The following is a 10,112-nucleotide window of genomic DNA, read 5'->3' on the forward strand; positions in this document are numbered from 1 at the left end:
GTTGTGTACCAGAATCAGAAGTCTTCAACAACTATCAGTGGTAGTAATAATATTGATAATAATATTTTGTATTTATTGAGAGCTTACTATGGACCAGACATTAGTAGGCCAAGTACTTTACATAGAGGATATCATCTCGTCCTTATAGTTACGCTTATATTATTGTCCATAAATTGCAGGAAAATATATGGAGGTACCAAGAAGTGAATTACCCTGGCCAGTGGCCAGTGAGCAAGATACCCCATCATGTTCTCCCCAGCCCTGGCTTTAACCATTATATTTTATATAATTATTCTATTTTCAAATAGGATGTGACCAATTCAAAATTTTTCCAGAAATAAAACTGTACTTATATCTATAACATATTTTTGTGCCTCTATTAGCATTTATATTGTTGAAATGAGCTATGGCTTATTTACAGAAAGGTGAGTATTCATTATCATTTAACTATAGAGAATGACAAATTGAACCAGGCTTTGAAGCTATAGTAACCTTCTGAATGTGAGGTCTTTGAGGTATACTGTGGAATGACATAAACTATACTGCTTGTCCCTTTCTCTTGTCCAAGATAACTTTGTACTACATTGGACTTGTAGAGACATGACTCGCCAGAGAGAACTAGTCTAGCAAAAGGACACTAGTTTCTAACCTGCCTCCTAACTAGTCACATTTCCCTAACTAATATTAGCCTTCTGGATAGTGTTTATAAAATCAAGACATGTATTATCTCTCTGGGTAGTGTTTATAAAATCAAGACATGTAAAAAATTCTGTGTCCGATAAAGCTCTAAAATGCTATCAAATTTATGAATAATTTTCTTTTCATTTTCACTCACTGTGCATTTATTCAAAACACTGCACTTACAGAAACGTAGAACTTTTTCCTATGAACTTTTTAGTATTTATTTGGTGAGTTAAGTGATTTAAAGTGAGTTGATCTACCTATCATTTCTGCTATTCACATGGCCCTACTGACAAGTATGAGTTTAGACCCTAAATTTCCATAGCCTTGAGTTTCTGTGGAATGTGGCTGACTGTGTGGTCTGAGTAACTTGAGTGATGTATAAGAACCATGACCACTGTCACTTTCCTCTCTTCTTTCTCCTTTCAGCAATTTTTGCAACAAAGCATTATAGCCTGAGACTAAAAATATACTGTTCTTAGTTGCTCAGAGGGTTAAACCACCAAGATGTAATCCTGACTTCTGTATGGCAGGTTCCTCAATGGGTGCTCAACCACCCTAGGTAATTTCACACTGGTCTGTGAGGTAGGTGCTGTTATTCACAATTTTTAGACAGATGGGATGGCCTAGATAACTTGTAGGACCAGTGTGCAATAAAAATATGGATACATTCAAAATGATTAAGAATTTCAAGATGGTCAAACAAAGAGCATTCAATCCAGGGAGGTGCCCTTCAAAGCCCAAGGTTCTATGGGACCATGTAGATGGCACAGTCATGAAGCTGGCCCCAATTATAGACAAACTTCTGTTCAAAGAAGTTATATGACTTGCCTGAGATCACATATTCCGTTAAGGACAGAGAAAATATAGGCATCTGTGCTCATCTGACTTTGAAGCCAATATTGTGTCTAATGGACCTCTCTGCCTCTGCTAGGGAGAAAAAACAGGCAAATTGCCTCCTTTTATTATGTTACAGCCCAAAATTTGTTCGGGTAAGTAAGTGTACCCCTTGTATGAGTGGGAACACGCTTTCTCACCAAGATCTGGTTATTATTGTTCCTTGTCCTAAACTGTTTAAGATTTGAGAGATTTTTCTTGGCTTTGTAAAGAAAAGACTTTGACAGACTTTCTTCCTCATAAGTTTTTCTGCCTCTGGGTGCCTGTGTCTATTTGAGAAACTCAATATACTAACTTTTCCCAAAATAAGGATTTGTGAATCCAACCCTTAAGAGTGGTTACTTAAATGATTTAGAACATATTGTGGAAGCAGTATGGTACCTGCTTGACACAGAGTAAATTTACAACAGGTGTTAGCTATTATTATTGTTGTTGATAATTAGCATTTGGGGATCAAAGCTCTATACTGTAGACATCCACCATGTCTGCTGCTGTGCTCTACCCTTTCTGCTCATTGACTTAAGAGATTGATCGTCCCTTTGACTTGCACAGGGAAGGCTCTTCCCATTTCACCTTTGCACCTACCATATAACTTGCAGAAACCCAAATTATTCCTCCCCTGAAAATATAGTTTCCTTCCTAAGAAAATTTCTGCTAAGTAAAACATTTCTCATTTCATTACACATTACATGTCTCACCAAGAGTAGAAAATCAATGGGGAAAAGAGCACAAAAATACACAAATAATTTTTCTTCCTTGAAATCTTTCCCCAGAGTACTCCTTTCCCATTCTTTGAGCACTAACTGGCATTTACATGAGCTAAATTACCAAATGTCTAGAATTTCAATTCACTGTTCTGTGACTTCATAAAATGATGCTATTGCACTGGCCCGCCTCAATATTGTCTAAATGTTGAGAACTCTTTTTCACTGAGTGTGATTAACTTATGTCATTTCTTTCACAAATTGTCATTCGATTTCTCTTTTGATCAAATGTTGAAAGTGATCAATCTCAATAGCTAAAGTAGCAATAGCATTCACATTCAACTCATGTTTATTGTGGGCAACCGGAAAAAGCAGAAAGTAGAAATTAAAACTACACAACTTTTTTATTGAAAAAGTATCACTGTTCACACAATGGAGTATGACCTTCCAGTCTTTTCTTAAAATGTACTTTGTTATGTGTGTATGTCATAGAAATAGACATTTTATAGACATGGTAAATTCTCTCTAGGAATGATCTACCTAATCAGATTCCTGGCATTATTTTGTTCCATCCTCAATATACTTGTTTGTTCATATAACTCGTTACTAGTTGCTTCAGTATTTCATCCAGATGCTAAATCTGTGTGTATAGTTACACATTTAGCCTATTAATGTAATAACAAATGTATTTGTTTCTCAAAATATCATCGGTTTATCAAAATAACCTTGCTATTCATAATTTACATGGTCATGGTTAACAATAGTATGATATTTCAGAAGATGCATTAACATGCTTATATTTATATATTTTCAGTAGCTTCTAATTCCCCTGCTTTTCCTAAGTCAGCAAAATGTCCTTCTTCATGCTCCTGGAGAAATGCTCAGAATGTGTGACTTAACAGTGACTAAGGCACCATAGTTTAGCCTAGATGGTATTCATTCCTTGATGGAAAAAAAGCCAAAGAAAAAGCTATTCTTTGGCTAAACAACACAATCCTCTCTATTATTGCAGTCTCTACACATTGCTTGTAAAGTGCAGCATATTTGGAATTGCTCTCCAAAGAATTAAGCGTTGACAAACAAGCCCACTCTATTCTAAAAAAAAAGTCCTGATCGTGTGCAGCAGGCCAGCAAGCAGAGGCGGAGGAGCCCATGGGAAGAGTTAAGGAGAGAGAGGGAAGGGATCCAGGGATCTCCTATGGGCGTGCCCTGAATCCAGAAGCCCTTTCGGGACACAGACATCGCTGCCTTTACTAGCAAATAATCTTACAGAAGCTCTCCCCTTGCTCTTTTCTGGTATAATACATCTTTCCTTTGTTCCCCTAGGACTGTGATTTCTCTATGCCACCAGCATCATCAGCATCACTATCATTAACCCAATATGTATAACCACTATTTATTTAGTGATAATCTCTAAATTTCCCATCTTTATATTAGCTTATAACTGGTATTAGTATAATTTAAAAAACACTTATTAACCATCTATTATGTGCCAGAAACAGCACTAAGTATTGTACTTATTATCTTATACAATCTCTAGGATGATCTATCAAGGTGGGTAGTATTATTCTTCTCATTTTGCAGGTAAAGATACTGAGACTTAAAGAAGTTAATTATATTTTCCAAGATTATATATTAAGTAATTGGTGGGACAGAAACCCAGACCAGAATTATCTATCTTATTCTATTTTAATAAATTTTGCTAAAAACGGATAAAGTGTAAGTCGTATGATAATAATAATAGAGTGCACAAATATAAACAGATTCATTCTAGGCAAAAGTAGTTCACTTAACTCAATAAACATTTAGGTGAAGCTTATTGTTTAGCAGGTTATATAGACCTTATTTTTAACTTTCAAAATAGAAGATAATTTAAAGAAGATAAATTTAGGGTAAATAGAAGCGCTAATGATTTATACAATAAATGGATGCTGTCCCTGGAACCTATAATATCAAGAAGCTATGTAGTAGGGCGGTTAAGAGCCTCAGTCATATAGAGCCTGGAGCCTGTGTTGGTTCGAGTCACTTACTATATGATTTAGGCTGAAGAGCTAAGTCTTTCTAAGCCTCAGTTGTTGTCTGTTTTTTTCAGTCTGAAAAATTCAGAACATAAAACTTATGCTATTCATTAATGATTAGGCGATGTAGGAAACGGTTTAGGAGAAGTGGTTCCTTTTTCCTTCTCCTGTCATGTTTGTCTTTATATATTTTAATTTTTCTTTTTCATTATTATGGGTACATAACAGTTGTGTATGTTTATTGGTCCATATTGATTTTTGATATAGGAATATGATCTGAATTAATTAAAACAGGGCAACTGGGGCATCCAGCGCTTTGGGCGGTCAACATTTCTCCGTCTTAGGAGTCATGACTTTCTTTAAATGCCAGCTCTATGGCTTTCTGTTACTTTGAGTAAACCGTGATAATTTTGTATACTTTGGCATCCTTCAGTATTAGACAGTATGATAACAGTGCTTACCTCATAGAATTTTGGGGATGATTAAACAAATGAGTCTGCATAATGTGCTTAGCACAGAGCAAGTGCTGGATCTCTCAGCCATTTTCATCACGGGGTTGTTGTGAAGGTGACACAAAATAATTCCCAAAGTGCCTAACAAAGTGCTTGGTAAGTTAATAACACTTATTATAATTATTTTAAAATTTCATAAATACATTTAACTCATGGTTTTCTTAAAGTTAGAATATTTTCCTGACAAACTGATTGAACAGCACAACTTTTTGCAAGGGTTTTTTGTAGACATTGTCATATGCAAAACCCAGCCCATGGTTGGGTAGTCAAATCAACTGTACCACGTTTCAATATTTTAAAGTCTGCACTTCACACATTTAGTCTGGAATACCTGTAGATACATGAGCGTGGCTTCCCTTTCCTTACTACTGGAATTCACCTTAATGGCTGATGAATGAACCATATGTATTAAGTACTTGTAGTCTACTGAACCCATACTACTAATACGGTGCTTAAACACTCATGAGAAAAGGCATTAAATAATTGCCTTCCAAAATAAAACCAAAGCATTCTGTGAAAGAGAAGTGGAAGGTTCTGAAAAGCAAAACTTGGGAGACCTAACCTCAGCTGAAGAGTCTGTGAAATCTTCTCTGAGAATGTGGAGTTCAAGTTCAGACCTGATGTTTAAGACGGCTGGAAGTGCTGCAGACGGGAGGGTGCTCCTGCAGCCCCAGGTGGGAGATGGCCAGGCATTAGCGTATTCCTCATCAAAGTACAGACAGCCTTCAGTACTGGTAAGGTACTTTTAAAAATGCCTTTTTATTGGACTTTACCGATGTTTTTTCCTCATAGTTAGACAGGAGTAAATGCATGGGAAGAAAAACCATTGAGGTAAAATGTGTCAATACACAGTTGATAAGATGTGATGAAAATGGTAGTCTACCTCCAGACGGTAGACAGGATGTAGGGAGGACTCCGTAATTTCATGGTTGTACGCAAGACTACTACATGGGTTGTAGCCAAATAGTTTTCTGGACCTAATAATAATTGGAAAAAAATCTTCAAAGTTAAAATTAACATTTTAATAGATGACTGTCTCCACTGGGTTTAGATAATAACCCTGCAATTTTCTTTTTTTAAACATATATCTTATTTATTACTTTATTGTACATATCTGGTATGGACATGGGACATATTTACTGAAGCTGCTGATGAGTAATGAATGAACTCAAGTAAAGAATTAGTTTCACATCTAACTATACAGATGTCTAGTGTTCAAAACTTGCTTTAATCCCTACCTTCTTAAGTGCTGATGTCTTGTTTGAAAAGTACCAAGTATAGTATTACATTTTTATGAATTCTAATCTTTGCTGATTTTCAGGGTTCTTGTTTTCTATTCAGCAGCAGTTTATAAATAACTATCCCTGTACTTGATGCACTGGCAAGGACCATTTTTCCAACCCCCAGAGTAATTTAGCAGGTTTGTAGTGTTTCTGAGTTTTGAGGGAATAGCTTACTTGTCAGGATAGCGTGGATTTGTCAAGTGAATTCCAGGCTTAGGTTTTCACTTCTCCTTTAAAAAGACATTGGCAGTAGGCTCACGAAAGCTAGACAAAAGACCCAGAGGTGTATTCCTATACCCAGGGAGTTCAGGGTTCTGGGCTGTGCTATCGCTGGAGTCTTGCCATGACTGTTTTGGTTTGCAGTTTGGACTGTTTCCAGTCTGGACTTCCTGGCATGGAACATTGCTTTACAGATAGCAGGGCTTGTAGGGTCACCTCTGGTTCCTTTTGTCAAGTAGGATGTGACTACCTCATATAATTTTGACATGAAGGATATTAACTAGCAACCTTCCTCACCTGGCATCATATCTGTAAAGATTTGGAAAAAAATTTGCTAAAGCCACAAACTTAGTACCACTAAAAAGAAGGGTGAGGGTTTGGATACTATTTTTATATGCAAAGAGTAAGAAGGTAAATATTTAAATGCTTGAATTAAAATTACATACTTCTTGGTGATATTTGGAATTAGAAAACTGCATGTAACAACTGTGACAAAATCAGTATGACTGCTAGGCTTATGTTACTGCAATAAATATGCTGAAAATTATTAATTTTATTACATAGCTGAGTCACCAAGAATGATTTAGTTCATTTTCTTGATTATGAGTAAGACTTCTTGATCCCATTTTTATATTCTTTTATTGTTAGGAGCACCCTTCATCATCATAGCATTAAAAATAGCTAACATAGCAGCAGTTAACATGTACTGAAAATTTCCTAGGGGGAATGCCTTGTGCTCACCTCTAAACACGGATCATCTTACTTTACCCCCCCAACAGCATTTTGGGGTACACCATACTGGACAATTACAGAGAATTTTGGCATGTCAGAGGTCTCAAAGCCTCAGATACCTAGCAGACCTGTGATTACCAAGCTCTTTTAAAGTCTGAATCAAATCTCTTCTAATTCAATATAAATACATTTTTTCCTGTTAATAATAGATAATATCAGTAAAACTAGTGAGCAAGATATTTCATAGATTTTATTAACTCTTCACATAGAGTCTTTGGAGTTAAAAGCAAATAGAACTCTTCTACCCTACCTATAGTCAGCACGCGGGGTACGTTCTCAACGTTGAGGAAGCAGATGAGAAAGTAAGGGTAAGATGGGAAGGTCAGAAAGTTGTCTTACCTAGCAGTAAGACATCCAGTCTGGAAAACTAGTACCCACAGGACATGACGTGCATCTAGATTACCCGCTTCTCCGGACCTCCTCATCACTCTACGCCATTTATGTTGAAACAATTGACCTGTTTACCTTAGAAACACCAGGCAATTTACTTTAAGGTTTGACCCTCCGCTTTTGTTATTATTTGTTCCCATCAAAAACAGAAGATGAAGTAACCGTTATGAGAACAACCCAATTAATCAGTTTTTCCTGTTCAGTCAAAGCCGCCTCAATTACAAACCCATGGGCTAGAAAGTGGAAATAAATAACAGATGTGGCAGCACAGATGGCAACGCAAACCTCACTAACCAATTTATTTTTTTAAACGAAACCATAGACACAGTAAATCTTGTACTCTTCTGCCAACTATTTCATAAGTACTTAAACTAATCTCTGATGACACTACAATTTACCAAAGTCCTCTGAAGTGGGATCATCAAGTAATCTGATTTTCAGAAACACACATTGGCCCGCGCACCCACCTGTCATCAAAATAATTTTAAGTTCCTTGAGAAGGTAAACTCCAGGGTGACAGGCCTTAGCTTTGTTCACTATCGTACCTTTAACACCCAGAGCAGACTGTGAATATTTATCGAGTGAATAAATGAATCAAGGGAAGAAGAGAGGAGTGATCATTATGGTTTATCCTGTGTGCAGAGGTGGTGCATTCTTTGTTCACCTAGTCATTGATTTAACAAATATTTTCAGAGTTTTTACTTGTAATTGGGCTCTATGCAAAATTTGGAGCTAGGAATAAGATGGATATTATCACTCGTTAACTGCTGCAGCCTGAAGTCTGGTCTTATTTCCCTCTAAAGTAGGGTATATTTATTGCCCAGTTTACACACTATGCTGCTTTTCTAATACAGTACTGAGAAATATCATTCTTCAATACACAATACAAGAATAATATTTTTGTATTAACCTGCTATTCTTCATCCTGCTGCAAGTTGATTTTAAAATCTATAATGATCTTTCTTCCTTGGTAATGTATCAAATATTCATTTTCACTAAGGAAAAAAGCATTTTAGACATTTCTTGCAGTTTTAATCTGGTTATGAATTTGTCCCAACGTTCCTCTTTTTTGTGGCATCTTCCAGTCTTAACCCAGTTTCTGATTGTGTTTGATGTAGTCATTGTCAAGTGCATTTGATCTGCCAATGCAAATAGGACTGAGGTGAGCCCATTCGGTATATAAAGTATTTTTTCCAATGTCTTTGACCAATTAAGTAATAAAACACAGTGGTGCTATTTGGTTTCCTTAGCAACCTCAGAATACATCGTAAGTTTTAAAAAATTGTTTCTAAAGTGTCTTGAAATTTATTTCTACAATTATTGTATTCTGACATTTTCTTTTTGGCCACTGAAAATTTTAACTCAAAAAGAAAATAATAACCCTGACTGTCTTTCTTTTCCAGGAGCTGATCAGATTTTGCAGCTATAGGGACTCCCTGGATTCAGATGACAGTTAGTCTCAGAACCAGGTCTCATTATAACTAAGATTTGTGGATGGGTGGAGGGAGGGTGATTGGAAAGATCACCTCTATGGTTTGTCTTACAAGGGTACAAGTGAATCTTTCTAAAAGTAGAGTATAATGTCTTAACACAATAACTAAGTAAATGTCGTAAAGTGTATGTTAACCAGTTTGATGAAAATATTTCAAATTGTATATGAAAACACTACACTGCTCCCCATAATTGCATTAATGTACACAGCTATCATTTAATAAAAAAAAAAAAAAAACTAAGATTTGTATCTTACAAGTGATCTCTTAACATTTATCACCTTTTTTGTAAAATATGAAAGATTGTTCAGAGAAATATTTAAAATGTAAAAGCCAAATAGCTTTATGAAATTGTGTTGCCAGGGTGGGTCGTTCCTGTGGCTCAAAGGAATAGGGTGCCAGCCCCATATACCAGAGGTGGTGGGTTCAAACCTGGCCCTGGCCAAAAACTGCAAAAAAAAAATTATGTTGCCTCAGATCAGGAAAAGCAAAGTTAAAAAAGCTTCTTTAATGAAGCTTCTTTTTTTTTGTTACACTGGATGAATTAAATATTGTGATTTAGGGATTCCTTTAAACCTGTGTCTCCAGGGAACTTGCCCCTTGTCAGAGAGATCAAGATGAAGAACATTCCCATTTAATTTCCCTTCCTTCTTGGAACATTGCCCTTACAGATTTGGATACGTTAGTTTATATCATGTATAATTTTGACTTCCTCTCAGTCGTGTAACTGCATTAAAAAAATTTTCCTTTGCTTTAATGTTTTTGTTTTGGACCCTAGTTATAGCATTTCTTAGAGTGGAATATTCAAGGTAAAACATTCCAGTTAAATATTCAGTTCAGTGAACGCCTTTGTCTTGATAAACCTGGACTCGCCTGTGTAGCCGCTGACACTAAAAGCCGTCTAATGGAGCCCCTGCAATTGTGTAGACAACCAATGATTGCAAAAGAATTGCTTTCTTTTGAAAATTCTATTATAATATGGAAGATATTTTTAAAAATAAATCCACTGTAGAGTGTATTAAATGTTACATTCTTTAAATGCTAAGCAAGAATCTTTTTATGATGAAATTCTTGGTTGGATGCTTAGAAAGTTAACTTGGCCATGGGTAGTGAGTTTATACACCTA

This window comes from Otolemur garnettii, unplaced genomic scaffold (genome assembly GCF_000181295.1).
Source record: "Otolemur garnettii isolate 467f Iridium unplaced genomic scaffold, OtoGar3 scaffold00163, whole genome shotgun sequence".
NCBI lineage: Eukaryota > Metazoa > Chordata > Mammalia > Primates > Galagidae > Otolemur > Otolemur garnettii.